The sequence below is a fragment of the Vulpes lagopus genome, chromosome 3, assembly GCF_018345385.1.
Source record: "Vulpes lagopus strain Blue_001 chromosome 3, ASM1834538v1, whole genome shotgun sequence".
NCBI lineage: Eukaryota > Metazoa > Chordata > Mammalia > Carnivora > Canidae > Vulpes > Vulpes lagopus.
In genome coordinates, this window is record NC_054826.1 from 104,272,807 (window position 1) to 104,293,680 (window position 20,874).

General features: G+C 54.7%; 1 protein-coding gene across 5 annotated transcripts in view; it reads right to left on the bottom strand.

Annotated features, from left to right (window-relative positions):
• The window catches only part of ELFN1 (extracellular leucine rich repeat and fibronectin type III domain containing 1), a 68,464-nt gene that overhangs the window by 26,565 nt on the left and 21,025 nt on the right, over positions 1-20,874 (bottom strand). For all 5 annotated transcript variants that reach the window (XM_041747155.1, XM_041747156.1, XM_041747157.1 and 2 more), the window contains exon 2: positions 5,233-5,394. The gene's annotated coding sequence lies outside the window, so the exon portion shown is untranslated. The remainder of the gene's footprint in view (positions 1-5,232; positions 5,395-20,874) is intronic.

Sequence of the window (20,874 nt, forward strand, 5' to 3'; positions counted from 1 at the left end):
GCCTGCTCCAAGCCACTCCCCCGCTCCCATTGCTTCAACAGCAGTCACCCAGCCTCCTTGCCCACCCTCCCCCTCCCCACACGCCCCCTGACCCACTTCCACTGCTGGATTCAAGGTTCTCAGGGTGGGGCTGGGGAGCCAGGCAGTGAGTCACTGGGGTTGAGCGTGTGGAGGGCAGTTGGCCCCCAGGTCATGGGGACACACGGGCAGGGATGAAGCCAGAGGGAGGAGAGGGGAGGATGGAGAGCTCCAGGTGGGGTGCCTCTTATTCAATGGCCAGAGATACCCCCGGAGTAGCTGCTGTTGTCCCCATTGCACAAACACAGAGAGGTGAAGTGCCATGCCCCAGACTGCACATCTGCTTAGCAATGGAACCCAGATTCAAACCCGGCGTCCGTGGTGGCCAGCAGAGGGATCAGGGGTCAGAGGCAGGAGTAAGGTCCATGACGAGAGGAGGTCAGAAGCAGTGAAGGCTGGAAGGCAAAGCCAGTGGCCAGGAGGGACCGAGTGGGGCAGGAGGCCCCCTCCTCCTGCTAATTAGGGCCAGGAGCCGGGGGATATGCAGTCCATGGGGAAACGAGAAGACAAATTAAGGGCAGTAGAAATGCAGGCCTACAGCCTGCTTGCCCACTGGAGAGACAAAAATGCCAAGGAGGGGCTTCAGGGACGCAGGATGGGGAGGGAGGGGCTACCCCCATTCCAGGGCAGCCCAGAGGTAGGCAGCTTGACCCTGGCTCCCTCCCACCTCTCCTGTACATACACAGGGGGTGAGGGTAGCCTCGGTCTTCAGAGAGGGGAAGTGGAGCCAAGGCAGGGTCCACCCTGAGCTGGACCCACTGTGAGCAGCAGGAGCCAGGTATGGGGGGCGGGAAGGAGGCCCAGGAGGGTGTCCTGGGATGGGTGGTGACTCTTCCCACAGATGCCAGCCTGTGACCTCACGGCCAGGCTCTATGGCCTGGAAAACAGTAGACGCCAAGTAAACATGCAGCAAACAGGTGAACCATCCTGTTAATCCATGAGGCATCCATGAGGCAGCAGTGGACCATAGCGGGCGAGAACACAGGCTCAAGTGCCCACTGTGATCTTCCTGATAACAAGGAGCTGACTTAGCCAGCATATTCCTTTCTCTTCGTCACCACCACTTTTCCTGACCGGGATGCAGATACAACGGCTGGAGGTGTCGCCGCCATCTCGAGACCATGAGGACAGATGCTAAGCATGTCAGAGACGCAGTCTACATGGAGTTCAGATGGTTGACAACTTCCTTGGGCTGTGCACCACTGCCACCCTATTTACATGAAAGAAATGAACCCCCTAGTGGGGCCCAATCACAGGACACTCCGTCTCTGTCTCATGTAGCCTAACTGAATCCCTAGCTGATGCAGCATAAAATAATGCTGAAGACTTCTATTAGAAAGTTACCTTCACTTTAATTCTTTTCAGTGCTTCTGACTACATCAAAAAGAAAGTCTCAGATTGGGGCTGCTAAGTGTTGAACACCTCTGCACACTCGCTGTTCTCTCTTTTTAATAAAGCAACAGCAGGCCTTGGGCTCCGAGCCTCCCCTGGGCTACGGCATCCAACCAGAATTTAATAACGTTGTTTTGTTTCCACTGAATTTATTTTTATGATTATGAATTCTATTTATGGCAAAGGAGGCTTGTTTTCCATTTGTAGTAGTGCTATAAAACTTCCCTTTTAAATAAATGTATTTATTTAAGTTTTTAAAAAGTGAATTTACTTAAAGAAAAACGGTAAGAACAGTCAGAGGGAACATGGGGGCACGTGGGTGGCTCCTGCCCAGCCCCATACTTCTGCTGTTGTATGGGGGACAGTCTGCCCCCCGGGCACCATGGGGGAGGCCAGCAAGGTTAAGGCTGGGGGCTGAGTGTCTCCAGTCATCCATCCATCCGGCCTGGGGCCGGGGCCGGATGGCTGGATCCTGGGCGCCAGGAGTCTCTAGGCAAAGCCTCGGACGCATGGGTTGGGCAGTCAGGCAATGAGCTGTGGGCAGGGGTTTGAAGCTATCCTGGTAACCAAGCCACTAACTCAAAGTCCCGGGTTCCTTCCAGCCCGCCTCGTGAGGCCTGACTTCAAAAGCGGGGGGCTCCAGCAGCTGGAGTGACCTTTTGCTAATTAGCTCGAGCTGTTTGCTCTGCAGCCGCCAGCTGATCTCTGGACAGCAGCTCTAACTCCAGCCACTGCCGCCTGTCACCATCCGGCAGATAAATAACTCTGCTCTTGGAGAGGTGGGGGAGGGATGGGGGTGTCTGCTGGAAGGCTGGGGGAGGGGCCGGGACGTGCAGGAGGGGAAGGCGGGTGGCCTTGGGCCAGTGCCCTGTAAGCCATGTCAGCCCTGCTGGGGAAGCATCACCCCCCACTTCCCAGAGAAGAAAACAGACCTGAGTGGGGGTGGGAGTCTTACAGAGGAGGCTGGACTCCAGCTCTGCCCAGACCCCCAGACCCCCGTCTCCCCAGCAGGCCTCCCTCTGCACCCACAGGCCCAGGAAGGGCCAGGCTGTGGCTCTGGCCCTGGTGCTGAACACGGGGCTGCCCAAGGGCTGGGCCGGGGCCAGCAGGTCACCTGGGGTCATCAGAACACACAGAAGGTTCCTTCTGGCCTCTTAGTCACTGCTTCAGCAAAAGCAACTTCCAGGGACGAGGCCTCAGGACCAGGAAACAGAGGAGGAGGCAGGCAGGAATAGAACGAGAAAGTTCAAGTCACGGCATGACAAAACATTCTGTCTGTAGGGGATCTCGGAAATACTGCGCCCAGCACCCACGTTCCTGGAGAGCTGCTGTGGTGTCCACACTCCTCTGCCAGACCCTGCAGGAGCCTCGGGCCATCTGCTCTGCCACCTGCCACCTAGGTGGGCCAGGCCGGGAAACATCCATCCATCCATTCAGCAAACACTCATTCAGTGTCTGCCACCTGCCAGGCTCCGCAGGCTGATGGGCGGAACACGCAGCCCTGAGGGAGGGAGGGAGGGAGGACGGGGATGGAGACATGGAGACGTTTGGGTCTGGGGTGACAGGGTGACAGTAAGCCTGAGCCTGGGCTGCGGAGGACGGGTGCCTCCAGGAGGGAAAGAACTAGTGCTTCTCTGAGATGACAGACCAGAGACTGCCGTCTCCTGCTCAGAGGGGGGAAACACCCACCACCATTCCTTGGGTGCCTACTGTACGCCGAGCAACGTGCACGTCCCACTGACTGCCTGCCTTCTGGGAGAGATTACTACCTCCACTTTACAGATAAGAAACAGATCAGAGGTGCTACGTGACCTGCAGCACTACACCAAAAATCAGCAGAATGGGGTCCGCCTGTCACCAACATCACCCCAAGGACAGGTGGACCTGTCCCCTCCGAGACAGCGTCCTAGGCAAACACACAGAGGGGCTGTTGCCAAGAGTCTCGGCCAAAGCCCTGTTCTGGCTGGCCGGTGCCATCCTGCACCCTCACTCCTGAGCCCATGACCCGGGGTCAGCACCGCCAAGTCCGCCCAGCCCAGCCCTGGCCACCCGTGCTCTACTGCAGCCCTGGGCCTCTGAGGGGTCCTGTCGGCCGGTGGTGGCCCACCCCACTGCTATGTGGGTCTCTGGGTACTGCCACAGTCAGAGCCAGTCCTGACCCCAGACCATCCACCCTCCCCTCTCAGTGACTCTTAGCCTCAGGGGACATTCTTCAGGACTGTCCTTGGGGACACCCTCACTCATGTTTCAGACAGGGAAACTGAGACCTACAGAGGGGCAGGTGCTGTTCACTGTCCCATGGTATGACTGGTAGTGACGGGTCAGAACTAGCGCCTCACCCCAGACTTTCTTGATGTCAGCTGAAGGGACAGGGCCATCGTACAGAATGAGCCAGGCATCCTCACACTCTCCCCTTTCTAGACTTCGTGCTCCTAGAGAGATGAGAGTCTCTAGCACCACACTGTCCAGGGTCTGGCAAATGGCAGGCACCCCATGGACACCTGGAGGAACAGCAACAGTAACCAGCCCTGTGACCTGGCCCCACTCAGCCCTCCAACCCCGCCTGCCCCACCCTTCTACGCCCACAAGTTCCAGCCACACGGATGTCCCTCTGAACCTCACACACACAGAGCTTGTCCCATCTCAGATCTCCTTCCCCGGCTGGATCTCTGCCTGGAACACCCTGCCCATCTTGTGGTGGGCTCTCCTCCATCCTCGGGACAGCCCTTCATGGTCTCCTCCTGGACGCCTCCCGCTAAAGCCACGGAGAAGCCTGGGGAGCCATCTGACCACCAGCAGGATGCCTTTGGAAGTTCTAGAAGTAGTCTCCGCTCCTCCATGTAATGAAGGACAGCCCCGTGATTCCCAGATGCATCCTCCTCTCACGGTCAGAATTGGAAGAGCCTGGGCATCACAGTCATGATGCCTGAACGCAGCAGGCAACCAATGTATTGCAAAAATGCAAACCCTAACCCCCGCCCCCACCCCCCACCCCCATTTCAATGCGCTGCGTCATTGACAGCACCTCCTGCTGGTCGCACGCCATAGGACAACCGAGCTTCACCACACAAGCCACCTCCACAGTTATGCACCTGCACTGGAGACAGGTTTGCAAACTGAAAGTCAGTCCCAGACCTGCATGAAGGACCTATGGCCTGGCGGATTCCAAGGCATGGGGGGAGGAGAGGATGTCTGGGACTCCCAACAGTACTGCGGAAAATACCAGGCCAGCAGGCACAGCACGGCTGGGCCACGAGGACATCCGGTGTGCCACTGGGACGGCTGCCTCGAGACCCTTTCCCCACCTACGTACTCCATTCAGTATTCTGGATCATTCTTTTTCATATTAGACCCGTTTTTCAAACATACAGCATAAGTCCATTTAACGTAACTTACGTGGTATACATGGTATACAACACGCAGTGCAAGCACGCAGCACGCACCTACCTCTGTAAGGTGGTGGAAGATGAAACCCACTCAGAACCCCTACTCATCAGGGGAGGATGGTGGATTGGCCCTGAGCCCCAATCCCCTGACTCCTCTGGTTACATGCCGCAGCAACCCATTCCTCAGCCCACATACCCCATCAGATGGGCAGTCCCTCCCCACAGTGACATGTGGGGGATTAGGGGGTGGGGAGCCCTTCCGCAGCCCCCCTCTCCTTCCAGGCCTGTGAGGTGACCCCAGCACACCTGTGTCATGGTTGTCAGGACTGGCTCTCCCCCCATGCTGACAGCATCCGATGGCCAGAGCACCCCTTACCTTTGGGTCAGGGCCTGCCAGTGAGCTGGTACATCGGAGAAGCATGGGCTGCTGGATTCCTGCCTGCAGGAGTCACGCACATCTTCTTCACATTCCAGGGCCCAGAGGAACAATACAGGTCCAGACGGAATGGAGGGCACACGGTCACCCAGGCAGCTGCCACTGCATCGGGACAGAAGGAGAAGCTGGTAAGAAGGGAATGGGTCTGCAGCCATCATGGCTTTGGGGAGATCCCGTGTGCCGGAGCCAGGGGGACATCCATCCTGCGTGCACTGCTGCTCAAGAGCTAACCTCCACAAGCACAGTGGGGAGGCTGCGCTCCCTGACACACAAGGACGCACATGCCAGTGATTTCAGCAGGACAGACGGTTCCAGCTCACCTCCCGCCCCTGCTGTGACCCAGGTGTTGGGGGGGATTGGCTCTGCTTCCCTTGACCGCCCCCCATGGAGGTGGGCTAAGCAAAGGCAAGATCTCTCCCTGCAGGCCGCCACCTCCACCCCAAGAGCATCTTTGCTGGGGAGCAGAGGGTGAGGATTCCAGACCAGACCACGGACGCCAGAGGGCATCAGCCAGGAAGCCTGCTCTGTAGCCTGCACACCAGCCCACAACTGGGTCCCCCACCTGCCCATAGGTTGGATCACTCACTCCTCCCTTCTGTCCCTGGAGCCACCCCAGAAGCCACGAGCAGGGTGCCTGCCGAGGACCTGGATGCACCACCTTACTCTCCCTCACTCCCACCCACTGGTCCCCATTTCACAGACAGGGAAGTGGAGGCAGAGAAGGGTATCTGCTTCCCAGGCCACACAGCAAAGACACAATGTTCAGACGCCTGGTGCCATGATGCCACCACTGGGAGGGGGGAGGAGAGCTGCCCAGAGGAGGTGGCATCTTCAGGACAAGGGGGCTCTGGTGGCCCTGCAGGCCAAGCGGTACCCTTGGGAGGACCTGGGCAGGAGCCAGCGGGGTCCCCTTGCTCCAGCTGCACACACGCCCCCCCAGAACCCTGCAGGCTCCTGAGTGGGGAGAGGGAATTGAAAGGTGAGAATGAACCTGCCATGTGAGGGAGAGTGTGTGTGTGTGTGTGTGTGTGTGTGTGCGTGCGCGCGCGTGCGCGCACTCGTGTGCACACACGCTAATGGCTGTGTGAGTGGCACGTAATTACCTGAAATTGTGGCTTAGAGGCGGATGTAAATAACCAAAAAATACGTGGGGAGGTGGGGGGAATGCTCATCAATTAGAGCTAATTACCTAACAGCTAATTGAAATAATAATGGGCTGCATTTGAATATGCTAATAAGGCCAAACCTGCCTTAGAAAAGGTAATTGGGAAAAAAAGAGAGCGCTCAGAATCTCCGCACCCGCCACCGACCCTGGGGGAGGCTTCCAGGCTGAGACCGCAGCCCAGGCATCAGGATGCCTCTTCCCTCCCGCCCCTGGGCCTTTGCCCACACTGCTCACCCGCCTGGAGTGCCCTCTCCCAGCTGCCCACCCGGCCAGTGCCTGCTCTCCTCGCCGGGGTCCTGGGAGCCCTGAAAACTGCCTCCCCAGCTGCTACAAGGATCCAAGCCTCACCTAGCAAAGCCCCAGAGGAACAGGAATATGCAGCTTTGCAAAGAATCCCAAATCATACACGAGGAAACCACCCCAGAACCACAGGGTGTGGCTGCAGTCTCAGCTGGCCACAGGCAGGGCCAGGACTCGGGTTTCCAGCCACTCTCAGACTTCACAGCAAAGCTGTCCAAAGGTGGGACGTGAGCCCAGGCCACCGTGTGTGTGAGCAGAAACTAGGGGAGCACTGAGGTCCCTCTGGGCCTGCTGGTGGGCTGTGTTCTAGGAACTGAGGGCTCGGTGTCCGGCCTGGTGCTTCCACTGTCCGTGAGCACCATCTGCAGACCCACTGACCACACGTGCATGCTCACACATGTGTACACGTGCATGCACACATATGCATGCATACACACTCTCCACTCTCCTCACACGCCTGCTCTGGTCGGACCTGAGCTTGAATCCAGCACTCTGCGTGCTGCCCTGCAGCTGCCAGCACATGGCCCGGAGGGGCTGACCCCAAAGGGGACTGCCAGGCTGGAATGTAGCCCGTGGGCCACTCCAACTCACCTGCCTCTGGATCATACCTCTCTTGCCCTTATTGGCCCAACCCAGAGCAGCTCTCTGGTGCCATCCCACACACAAGCCCCGAGCTCCTGTTGACCTGCAGGGCCTGGCAGGAAGCCTCTCCTCTCTGGGGCTGAGCTCTTACTGGAACCGAGTTGGTTAGAGAGCTTTGAGACAGCACTTGCAATGCTGGAAATGCATGGGTTCAAGCTCCTCATCCACAGTGCAGGCTCTGTGGCAGGCGGGGTTCGGGTGAAGCTGGTGATCTGACACACAAGGCCTCTCTGCCCTGGGGAGCTGTGAGGTGCAGGAGGATCAGGAGAAGTTCCAGGGGAACAGCTTGCACAAGGCCAGAAAGGAGGCGCAGGGAGCAGCCAGGAAGGAACCAGGCAGCAGACAGAGCTGGCCTCTGAGCAACACGCTCATGGGTGAGACTTCGACAAGCCCCAGCAGGCCGTGCCTCAGTTTCCCTTCTGTAGAATGGGGATGATGGTGAGCATTCCCCTGGGTCACAGCCCAGGCTTGTCTGAACCCACAGGCCAGGAAGACCCAAAACCTCAGAGACCACCTATGCTGGAAGGGTCAAAGGTGAAGACTCACCCTGGAAAATGCAGACACACCTCTTGTCTATGACATCTGGGCGTGCACTAGGACCCCCCAAACCATCCAGGAACCCTAAGCCCTGTGTGATGGATGGGAGTACACCCACGCAGGATTTTTACAGATAGGAAACTGAGGCCCAAACCCATCGATAGAATTGCCTCTGGGATCAGACATGCCACAGCCTGAGGCTGGTAGATCCCATTACACAGACAGGTAAACTGAGGTTCCCGAGGCCAAGATCACACAGCGAGGAGGGGAGGAGGATGTGAGGTCTCCCTTGTCAGGTGTCCCCATGCATGGCTGGGGAGGGGTCCCGGCCCACCCACCATTCTGGGTGCCCCTCAGGCTGCAGAGGCAGCAGCTGTGGGGAAGCAGTGGCCCTAGAGGAGGAGATGGGAGGGGTGCCCCAAATCCTCCTCCTCCTTCCAGGGCTCAACGTAGACTTGCAAACGTCAGGGTGAGGGTGGGGAAAGTGAATGCGCCCAAACTTGACATTTGCATTTCAAACACTTATATCAGCAAAACAAATAACAGTAATTATACCATTTGCATATTTTGTGCAATGATTGTTTAGCGAGGTAAGGAGGAGGGGCTCCTGCTGATGCCAGCAGCTCGGCCTCCCCACAGCTGTGCCTGCCCCACCCGCGGGGTCCCCTGAGTCTCCACCCATCCGTCACCCACTACCCACCAAGCCTGGGTAGGGGAGACCCCAGGGAGCAGGAAGATTCTTGACCTCAGGGTGACTTTCCTGACTACCTAGCCTGGCCTCCTGACTAAGGAGCCAGGACCCCACCTGGGAAATGGGAGTGCTGCTGGGTGCTCTGGGGCTCTGCTGGGGGCCCCCACACCACCTGCCAACCTCAGGCTGTACCATTCACTCCTCCAGGCTCTGTCCTTTGACCACTCTTCTGCCTTTCCATTCTCTAACACATCCCTCCTCCTCTCCCAACGTATGGCCAACTCAGGACCTTTGCACAGGTATCCTCTTGCTTAGGCTTCCTCCCAGATCTACCCACTGCTGGATCCTTACCATTGGTGATTCAAATCCAATGTTACCTCCCAAACAACCTGATGAGCTAGGCAGGGCTGCTCGTACTTGGGCCAGGAACTCGAACTCCAGCAGGTCTCAGTGGACCCATGGAGGTAGAATAGGGGCGGGGGTTGGGAGGGGGGAAGAGTCCCCCAACTCAGGGGAAAACCACAGAGCAAGTGGCGAAGGCTAGACAGGCAGGCCAAAGGGTGCCCCCAGGTCTATTGGGATCTTGCTCAGAATCCCAAGCAGACCCCTTCCCAGCTGCCTTCCCAGGACAGTCGGGGGACATGGGTGCCCCACATCAGGTTCTGAGCTTACTTCTGCCCCCCCAATGACCTTGCTCCACTCCTCCCAATCTCTGCCTCCCCCCTCTTCCCACTGAGGGTGGGGGTTGCGGGGGTGGTCAGGGTTAGCTATGTGTCAAGGGTCTTGATGGAAGCTAATGGACCCCTCCTCTGCCTGCCCTTGCAAGGCTCTGGGTGGTCGGTCAGGCACATGGAGTAGGTCCCATGTGGGTCCCAGGCCTGGGTGACACCACTGAGCGTGTGCTGACCCACTTGGAGGGAGCTAGATAGGCTCTCACTACCCTCGAGGTGCATAAGGCTCACAGGCCTCTCCCCACAGGCTCTGTGTCCTTGCTCTGCCCCAGGTTCCCACCCCTGTCAAAGTGATTGCCCAGAGGGGAGGAGGGGCCAGGGGGGTGGGGGCCAGCAGGAGCACCTCAAACACTGATGCTCCAGAGACTAGGAGCCTGGCCATGACCATGCAACGCAGCAGGTGAGGGCTGACAGGTTTGGAAGCAACTCAGGCTGGGGGTGCTGCCTGGGGAGGGGCCCTGGTCTGCAGGGACGAGGCTCAGGCATGGTGGGGGCAGGTGGGAGAGCTGAAAACCATGTGGCCTGGCACGCAGCTCTGCCAGTCAGATGAGTGTGTGTGTGTGTGTGCACGCAAATGTGTACGTGCATGTGCACATGTGCACACGTGTGTGTGTGCTTACATGTGCTGGGCCTAGTGTCTCTGCTCCTCGGTGCTGTGTATTAGTGTGTGTGTGCACGTGCACACATGTGTGTGTGTGTGCACATGCATGTGTGTATGTGCATGTGCCCATGTGTGCAGTCTCTGCTCCTCGGTGCTGACTGTGCATGAGAGTGTATGTGTTCCTGATCCTTGAGTCTATACATGACTGTGGTGGTGCGTCTAGTTGTGTGTTTCTGTGTAGGCGTTTGTATATCTGTGTCTGTGATACGTGCATGTGGCTATGTGTATGCGTGACAGTGTGTATGGCGGGCACAGTGTGTGAGTGTGACTGAGGTCTGCAGGCCAATGCCAGTCCTTCTGTCTTGGTCAGGAAGCGAGGGCCTGGGCTCCATGTGCCCATCCCCCCACAGCTGCATGCCCCCCACGCCCTCAGAGCTGGGAGAAGAGGGGGCCCTACATGCCATCACGGCCAGGCCAGGGTCCTAGCCAGAGACCAGACGGGAAACCTCCTCGCCACCTTCTCCTGAATAATGATCACACCAGCAAAGACAATAACCATGCAGGGCCTGGCTGCTGGAGGACTAAGGACCATGCACACGTTCCCAAAGCCCCACCAGGGAGGAACTACAGTGTTATCATTCTTGGTTTCCAGATGGAGAAACTGAGACTCAGAGTTAGAAGTGACGTCACTTGCCCAAGGTCACACAGATGAGCCAGGATCCGTACCGGGTCTGCCCGAACTCTTGCTTTGTGCAGGATGCACCCTGACACATATACTCCCAGTCTGACTCCTACTTTGCAGATGAGGAAACTGAGTCCCAATTACATTAAGAGATTTGCCCTAGGATATTCCTCAGCTGGGCTAACAGCTCTCTGCGTTGGACTTAAAGTCAGGCAGAGGCAGCTAACAGGACCGTCCGATGGTAATTACAGCTCCACAGTCTCAGTGCTGGCTGCACACAATGCTACTTCCCTCCTCCCTATAATCTCTTTCCACTCAGCCTAGATGTGGGGAAGCCGGAGCCCTGAGACTTGGAAGTGCAAATGAGGCCCCTTCCCCTGGTAAGCTGTGAGGAGCAATTAACTCCTAGCTTCACACCCCACAGCCTCACAAATTCCAGATGGAGTAAACAGTTAAATATGAAATATTAAGCCATAAAAAAGGCTAGATGAAAACAGAATTCAATACTTATCAGTTCTCAGGAGGGAGACAAGCTTTCCAAGCTCGGGAGGAATAGAATAAATTGTAAAAGAAAAGAGGCCGATTTGACCATATAAAAATAAGGAAGAGGAAGATAAAAAATAACAAGAATTAAAAGATATATAACATACAGGGGAACTTATTTGTAGCAAATGTGACAGGGAAATGACACCTATCTTCATTATGTAAAGGACTCATTCAAATTCGTTAGGGAAACACCAACAATGTATCAACAAATGGAGAGAGGAACAGACACATAGGACAAAACACAGGTGGTTGATGAGTATGTGGGACAATGTTCTACCTCTTGTATAATCAGGAAAATCCACATTTAAAAAAAGATACAGTGAGATACCATTTAGGCTCATCAAAGAAATAATGATCTAAAAACGAACGCAACATCCACCCCCTCCCCCCCAAAAAAAATCTCTAAAGATAATACCCAGTGCTGGTAAGGTTATGGTGAAACAAATCTTTTGGAGTCACCTGGCAAAACAGATTGGAAGCTTTTAAAATGAGCACAGCTTGCAGCAGACAACTTGCCAAATGGAAAACTAGAACTTTTCCTTTGGGATCAAGACCACCACAAGGATGCCTGCGACCAACACTGCTACCAACACTTCTGTTCAACAGGCTACTAGTGGTCTTGTCCATTATAGTAAGACAGGAAAAAGAAATTAAAATGATACACTTTAGAAACAAAACAAAGAAACAACACTGTAGCTATTCACAGGTGCTATAATTGTGTACATAAAAAAAATCCCAAAGAATGTATAAATACAGTAATGGATAAGAGAGCTTGCTTAGAGCGCTGGAGATAAAATCCATACACAAACATGGACTGGATTTGTATACATCTGCAGTAAGTAGAAAATAAACATTTATTAAAAAGTCAACACTGCAAATTGATCTATAGATTCACTGCAATTGCAATCAAAATCCCAGAAGATTTTTTTTCTTTGCATGGAACTTCACAAGCTGATTCTTGGAGTTATAGCCGTAAATAACTCTGTTGAGTCGGGGTTTCACTCTATCAGATAATTATAATTTATTATGCAGCTGCAGTGATTGAGATAGTGTGATCTTGGTACAAGATTGGACAAATGAACCCAAGGATCAAAGCAGAAAACTCAGAAAATGACCTAGGAATTAGCCCTTGATATGACAAAGGAGGCAGAGTATGGAAAGGAGGAGATGCCAATAAATTAAATTGTGTGTGGGAGAAAAGTGAACTTTGAACCCCAACCTCACACCACACACAAACTCAATCCCAGGTTGATCACAGACCTAAATGGAAAATAAGAACTATATATTTCAGAAGACACAGAAACATTTATTGATGACCTGGAGGCAGGCAAGGACTTCTTCCTATTCAGCCACACAAGAATGTACTGATAAATACTACAACATACAAATGAAGAGTTTCTGCTCTTAAAAATATACTCTACAAAGAATAAAACCACAAGCCACAAATGTTACAAGGTGGATATCTTCCTTCTACTTGGAGAGACTGCTATCTCACTCGGAATCTATGAATGCCTACAAATTAATGAAGAAAATACAGACACCCCAAAAACAAAATGGGGGGAGGTCTTAAAATGGCATTTTCACAAATGAGGACATCCAAAGCCAGAAAAAACCAAACCACATTCATGAAGGTGGAGAAGCTTCAAAAGCCTGGCGACACCTTGTGTTAGCGAAGGTGTGACTCTCGTCCTCTGCACTGGGGCACAACGTTTCACCGCCGCACTGGGTGGTAGGAAGCCGCACACCCCGACAGTGGTGATCCATTCCCCAGGTGTAAACCTTCCACGCTGGCACACGCGCAGCAGAAGGGACCCGGAGAGGTTCATCACAGCCCCAACCAGGGAACGGCCCCGATCCAGGTGTGGAGCAGAACACTCTACGGCAACGAAGATGAAGGAGCCCCACCTCCTGATGCTGGATAAATCCTCCCCAAGTAATGTCGACTATCGTCGTAGAAAATACAATGTTTGCAATGGTTCTATGTATATAAACGTCAAAAACATGCCAACCCAGCATAAATCGCCTGGGGATGCTGGCTGCCTTGCTAGGGAATGAAAACAGGGCTGTGATCAGGGAGGAGCTCTGGGGGCAGGGGCTCCCGGGGGCTGACCGTGGTCACACAGCATCCACTCAATGATGATCCCGTCTATTCCTCATATACGGTGTTTCTGTATTCTCCTGTACTTACTGTGAGTTACATCTCACAATTGTAAAAACAATCACCGGGCCGTGGGAGGAAAGCCAAGCCCATGCCCTTGAGCCAATAGGCTTCCTCCTAAGAAACGATTGTAAGAAAATAACCCCAAAGAGGGAAAAAAAAATGTCTAGCCAAAGATTTCCATAGTCACTTAATGTAGAAAAGAAAAAAAAAAAAAGGTGGAGGGGGAAGCAGTCGACGTGCTCAATAGCAGGAGAATGACTACATCTATTGTTGCACACCCTTACCGAATACTGCACCGTCATTTTGGTAATGCTGATGAATATTTTGCAACTTGGAAGTCGCTCAGGATCAGTAAACAATCGGATCTGACAAGTGTGTTCCCAGACAGAGATCCAAACACATATCCACTCCCCTCATACGGTCAGGGAGGTTCTTGTAGCAGCACCATCCAGGGCAGCCCAAAGTCACCAGTCACCTGCTGCCCAGGTGTCCAGCAGCAGCAGCAGGAGAATAGCTGCTTCTTCCCAGAGGGGGGGTCTCTGTGCCCAGGAATACTACACAGTGGTGAAGACGCAGCACGCCACATCCAACCACCGGGAGAGTGAGCCTCACCAGCAAACCATTCAGCACGAGAAGCCAGACAGACCATGTAACACACGGCTCTGTGTACGCACGTGTGCAGACATGGACAGAACAATGCTGTGAAGCCCGGGAGGGCGCTGGCCCCGAGAGGCATGAGGAGGGGGCGCCAGCTGTTCCGCTCTGGACTTGGGTGCCGGCTAGACCTTGTGGGAAATGCGCTCGGTGGTAACCTGCAGTTTGGCAACTTTTCTGTATGTAGCCTACATTTCAATTTCTTACACATTTGGGGGTTTTTTGTTTTGTTTTGTTTTTTAAAGATTTTATTTATTTACTTATGAGAGAGACACAGAGAGAGGCAGAGACACAGGCAGAGGGAGAAGCAGGCTCCCTGCAGGGAGCCCAATGCAGGACTTGATCCCAGGACCCCAGGATCACACCCTGAGCCAGAGGCAGACACTCAACCACTGAGCCCCCCAGGCGTCCCTGTTTTTTTTTTTTAAGGGGTGATGGACACCAACTCCATAACAAACATTCGTCTCAAAAGAAAAAAAGACCAGAAGGAAATTCTCTAAGGTGGCAATGTGCTCCACACTCTGGCAGACCCACGGCTTCTTTCTGCACCTTGCAGCATCTCCATACCCCCTTCGGGGGAGAAATACAGAGACGGCTTTCAAAATCAAAAAAACAATAATAGACTATTATATATATTTAAATGCTGGCCAATAAAAAGTCTGTGTTTATGCTGACCAGCCACTGCAGCTCAGGATGGCCACCGGACCCTCGCCCCAGGCTCCAGCCTTCCTCCCAAGGACTGACAACCAACGTGCACGCAGATCTGCGGAGCAAAGCCAGAGGGAGCCCGGGGGGGCAAGCAGGGAAGAGAAATTGCGGCAAACAGAGGCAGGAATCCCCAGAAGGCATTCGCCTCACGAGGGGGATGTAAGCACCGTAAATTTGATACGTGCTTATTAGAAACAGGAAAATGAGGTTTGGAATTTGCTTGTTTGCTGAAATGAGGCTGAAGTCCCCTCGGACTCTAAATTGGCTAAAACTTTGGTGAGATATTGCATTGCAGGCACAACAGAAGGAGGTACGGAGATGGATACAAAACCTCAAGGAAAGCCTGGAGCAGGTGCTTGCAGGAAGCCTAGACCCCAGCCCACGTCCACCCAGCCTGGGTGCCTGTCTCTTCCCTCCACCTCCAAGCTGACCTCCAGGCTAGCACTGAGGGTGATGACTGCCTAGGAGGCCCTGACTACCCCCCACGCCTTATTTCTCACTTACCACCACCCTGACCTAGGAGGGGAGGCCTGTCTTTAGACTCCTTCTATAGGGGGCAGAACTGAGGTGCGGGGAATAATTTGCTGCGCTCCCCACTTCTCACCCTGCTCACCAGCCCGTGTTAGGCAGGCTGCTTCCCCATGGGATGTGGTGCCTGGCAGGGGAGGCCCATGGGTTGCCCCTGGTGCCCCTGTTCCCAGATCCACAAGTGAGTATGCTGAAGGTGGCACATGTCGTACATATTCCCAGAAGAATGGGTATGGCTGGAGGACACCCCTGAAAAGGCTTGAAGTCACAGGGGAAATATTTCAAATTTGGCAGATACTAGGGCACCTGGCTGGCTCAGTGGTTGAGTGTCCACCTTGGGCTCAGGGCAGGATCTTGGCGTCCTGGGATGGAGTCTCCCATCGGGCTCCCTGCAGGGAGCCTGCTTCTCTCTCTGCCTGTGTCTCTGCCTTTCCCTCTGTGTCTCTCATGAATGAATAAATAAAATCTAAAAAAAAAAAAAAAATTCAGCAGATACTGATTTTCACAAATGTGTTCCAGAGCCAACTGTCCTCACACTGTGAACCCTTCTGATAGATGAGAAAACAGCCCCGTAGACCCCAAGGCCAGGGGGAAGGCAGCCAGGACAGGCACTCAAACCCCACACACCCCACACCCCCAGGCCCATCTCCATCCTTTGTTCCAGCTTGTGGAAGGGTAGTGGAAGCTTGGAGAGGCTGGGGCTGGTCTCTGTCCTGCATGCTCCCCTAACAGCCCCGGACAGCCCCCAGCAGGGGAGGAGGGGGCATGAGCAGCAGCCATCCTAGGATTGTCTGCAGCCTCACCTGTGTTCTGGGGGTGGCAATGTGGGCCAGCTTTGGGAGGGGTCTGGACAGAGCCGGTGGGTCCCCCTCCCTTTGGACCAGAGCCTCTCAGGGTTCACAGGCCTGGAGGCAGCAAAGGTTTCGGGCACTGGAGTCAGCAGAAGAATCTGACTGGATCCACTGAGCAAGAGCAGACTCATCACAGGCCTGGCCTGGCTGGGCAGTGGGTTCTAAAGTCAGGGGGCCAGTCCCTCCTTGTGCAGACCAAGTGGGTGTACAGGACTCTGATGGCCTTCATGACAACGAGGATCTATAATGTGTCATGGCGCAGATTGAGAAGGAAGGGACACAGACCCACAAGGGCTTCTACAGTGCTGTACTTTCTTGTGGGGAGCAGGTGGCCGAAGCACTGCGTGGTCACGCCTCGGGTAGCAGCCACACCCTGGCTCGTTGACGGCTGGGGTCAGGGAGACAAGAGTCTGGCAGAAAGGGTTTGTTTTTTTCCAGGAATGATTCTTAGGCCAGGTCCAATGAGCCCAAGAAACTCAAGAGCAGTTTCCAACGCCTCCAGCCCTGCAGGGTCAGCCACTAGGGTGGCATCAAGGGACCCCAGTGGGTCAGGTGTGTGGCCAGCTGCCCTCAAAGCCGATCTAAGCTTGCCAAAGAGCAGCTGGGATGGCCAGGGGCGGTGACGAGGCATCATTCTTGCAAGAGTCCCTGCCTCCAGGCAGGCAGGTGCACCTGTGCAGGAGGAAGGGGGTTGGGGGGGTGGTTTTCCACCTCCAGGCAGCAGGATAATGCTTGGGACCCACTTCCAGGGGCAGAGCTCATGCCTATGGGTGACGGAGAAGCCAGGAATCCCCTCCACGGGCCTGGCCCACCCCCCTCCATCCTCCAGGCCCTTTGTGACGGCACCACTGTTGCCATGGGAACCCTGCCAGCTGAGCCGATGACTTCAGGGCAGAAGGGGAGGAGCGGAGCCCGCCGCCTGCTCCTGCAGCAAAGGTCTTGGACAATTAGCCAAATGGCAAAGGAAGCAGGGAAGCCGCTTGGCAGAGGCAGAACTCGGCCTTAAGATGAGGGAGTTCCAAGGGTGGGAGCCGGAGGTGGGTGTGGGCGATCCCACTCCCTCCAGAGGGGACGGGGGCAGGGCCCACGGCTGCCTGGGCCAGCCAGGTCCTTACCGCCAAAGCTGGCCTCAGTTTCCCTTTCCCCAAAGCGGGACAAAACTGCCAACGGGGCTCCTGGCTGGGAATCGGGAAGCCCCTTCACTTCTTCCTGAAGCCTCAGCCCAGGGGCCCTGATTGGCTCGGCTGCCTCTGGGGAGCTTGTCACGTGGGCCCCACCTGTCAGCACTGATTCGGGTCTCCCAGACACCTGCTCTGCGCCTGGGGTTGCCATGGGGACGGGTGGGGGGGATGCATGTGGGCACACCTATCTGCGCTCCTATGGAGCCAGGGCCACTGCTGAGATGTCCACATGGGTGCGCATGGGCTGTGCACACACACACACACAGGCTGGACCGCCATCCCCTTCAGAGCCTGGGAAGGAAGGATGCCTACTTTTACTCTCCTTCAATCCCACTACTCCAGAATAGGGATTCAAGAAGCTTCTCCCATGTCCAATTAAAGAGACAGAAGCTCAGACAAAGGAGTTAACTGGTGCAAGGTCGCTGAGCCCTCAGAAAGTTCCAGAGCTGGGGAGGGTGAGGGGTGGAGGTGGGGGTGGGGGAGGAGGGTCTCAAGAGTCTGGGAAACTCCTCTGCCCCGTGGAGTCCTGCCCTCCAGCTAGCTGCAGGCTGGCATGTGCTCTGCATCCAGCACACAATGAGGGGAAGCTCATGCAATGCAACCTCCCCCATCTGGACCATGATGGCCGTGGCCACCGCTGATCTGCTCCACTGTTTCTGGGCTGCCTCCTCCTCAGCTGCACTCAGACACACCCCAACCCACAACCCTCCCCAGCACCATCCCCTCCCCTGCCTCCATGCCACAGGGCCCTCCAGCCCATCTGAGGAGAGGGAAGCACCACCCCAGGATGGACAGTGAGTGGACGTGAGGCAGAGGGAAGGACCTCAGCCCGGATCAGCACAGCAGCCACAGATGGTGCTATCAGGGGCTTCTGAGAGCCCAGTCTTAACCAGGTGGGCTGGACAGAGCTCTCCAGGCCCCAGTGACAGGCTCTGGGAATCAGAGAACTACAGCATGGGGGAAGGGGAGCCCCTCTGCCTCCATGAGAAAGGCTCCCACACCCTCAGGAGGTTACAGTACCTCTGCCTGCCCCTCACGGGCAGCTTCCACTTCCACCCTATCTTCCAGTGCAGGTGGGGAAACTGAGGCCTAGCATCAGCCAAGACTTATCCAAGGTCACAGAGCCGGGAAATGGGAGACACCAGGAGGGTCTGACCTGGGACTGGGTCACCCATGCAGTGGGGGATGACAGGAGCCGCTGGTGCCAGCACCATCCCCGCCAGCCACCCAGCCGTCCTGGCTGCCCTCGGCACCCATGCACCAGCCCATCCTGAGGCCCAGTGTTTCTGGGCTCGGCAAGCGGACGTTACTGGTCAGGAATGCAGAATTGGCCTTTAAATACTTCAGTGATTTCATGCCGTGGCATCTCCCTCTTCCCCAGCCGCCCGAGGCGCCGGGCCGCGCCGCTGAGGCCTAATGAGCTGTGAAGGTCCATTTTTCAAAGTTAAACATTTGCCGGGCTCCCTGGCCCAGCCTTCAGAGGCAGCCTGGGTGCGGGACCAAGAAGCCACCCGGGGAGGCTGTTGTCCACATGGATTCCCATAACACTCTCAGCTCTCACTGCCCACCAAGGCCCATGGAAAACCTGCACCAGCAGCCAACTTATGGACACAGAGCCAGGGTGGACGAGGCCTGGGGAGCTGGGAATCCCAGCCCAGTGCAACCTGCAGATGTATGAATCCCAAACTTCTCCCTTTACAGAGAGAAACCCAAGGAAGGGAGCTATAAATCCTCTGGTGTTGGGGACCATGGAGTCTTACCCACAGAGCCAGGCACAGGGCAAGGGCTGAATAAATGTTTGCTTCTAGGAGTAGCTCACCTGAGGTACAGAGCAGTTAGCGGCAGCCATGGATGAGACCTTGGACCCCAGAACCTTGCTCCTCTGCATTGGCCTGGGAGGGCTGGATGTGACCTGTCTGCCAGGACCACTGACAGCTTCCAAATGAGGTGACCTGGCCCCTGGTCTCCATCCTGCCTCTTTGGGGGTGACTGGAGGAAGGAAATGTGAATTTGTCCTCTAGCAGAGAGGGGTTTGAGCCTCAGATCTCCGACTAGGCTCCACAAGCTTGGGCAAGCCACTTCTCTGGGTCTTAGTGTCTCTATCTGCCATTTGATAACATTAATCTCTTGAGCTGGGTCTTCTTGCTCCCATTTCTTCCAAGCCTCTATCTACACTGACACATTCCAATCCCTGTAGGCACATCTGTCCACCATCTTTGCCACCATCATCTGAGCATCCAGCTTTCAGTCATTCACGTATCTATTCATCCATCCACCCATTCACCCTTCTACCATCCATCCGTCCATCCACCCACTCATCATCCATTTTATCCACCCATCTACACACTCACCACCTCACCCATCCACCTGGCCATTTATGGGTATACGAAGAATGCAGCAAGCATACAATGTGCCAGTTATGGGCCAGGGCTAGAACCCAGGTCCCCAAATCCTGACCCATGACTTTTCCAGTATGCCAGGTACTTAAAGAGCTCTGGGAGTACCTGTTCCATTACTGGCTATGACTCCGATCCCTGTTTGCTTGGGAAGAGCTCTTCCCCCCCACCCCCAACTCTAGATCCCTTGGAGGCACTAAAGGCATGAAGGCACCATCAAAGCCTGCAGCCCCTATTGACCCTGCTTCATGACCATGTGAACCTGGTCAGGAGCCTCAGACTCTCTCCCTGTAACAGGCATATGAACAGAGGCTTTGGATTGGGCCCCACCAAGAAAACTGGCAAATGGACGATATGGCTAGGGGATCCAACAAAATGACTAAAATAGAGGAACAAGATACATTTTTTCCTGGCCACTAATCCCATGGCTCCTCAAGGGTCTATGGCACACTGGGTTCCACCACCAGCAAAGGTGCGACTAGGGCCTGCAGAGACTAGACCACAGCAGATCCCAGGGCAAAAGGCACAACTGGCTATATCAATTGCACCAGACACCCAGAAATATATGCATGGTTCCTTAGCAACCATAGCTGTAGGGACTGAGCTGGGAATCTGTGTTTTTCCCTACGTGGCCCCCCTACACTTGTCCATCTATACTCTCACCCCCCGACGCATTATATGACTGGAATCGGATGCTGTGGAGCCCTGAAATCACTCACATGCATACATACTATATACAGTGTGCCATGTAGAGAGGCTGAGGTAAAAAAAATATTATTACTCAATCAGAAAAGGAATGGACTATTGATAAAAAACAACAGCTGGATAAATTTCCAGGGAATTGTGCTGAAAAAAGATCCAATCCCCAATTTATATATGGTATGATTCCATATATAACATATTTGAAAAGACAGAATTTCAGAAATGGAGAACAAGGTAGTGGTTATGAGGCTCAGAGATGGGGCTGAGGGGAAGGAGATGAGTGTGGCCATAAAGAGCAACAAAAGGGAACTTCTGCCAATGGAAATGTTGGGTCTGGACTGTCTCCCTGTCCTTATCCTAGTTGCCACACTGCACGACACTTTTGCAAGATGGTATCACTGTGGGGAACTGGGTAAAGAGCACGTGGGATCTGACTGCACACTAACCTAAAAATAAAACAAGATTAGGTTTAAATAAATAATGCCATAAAAAATTGATGGCATTTT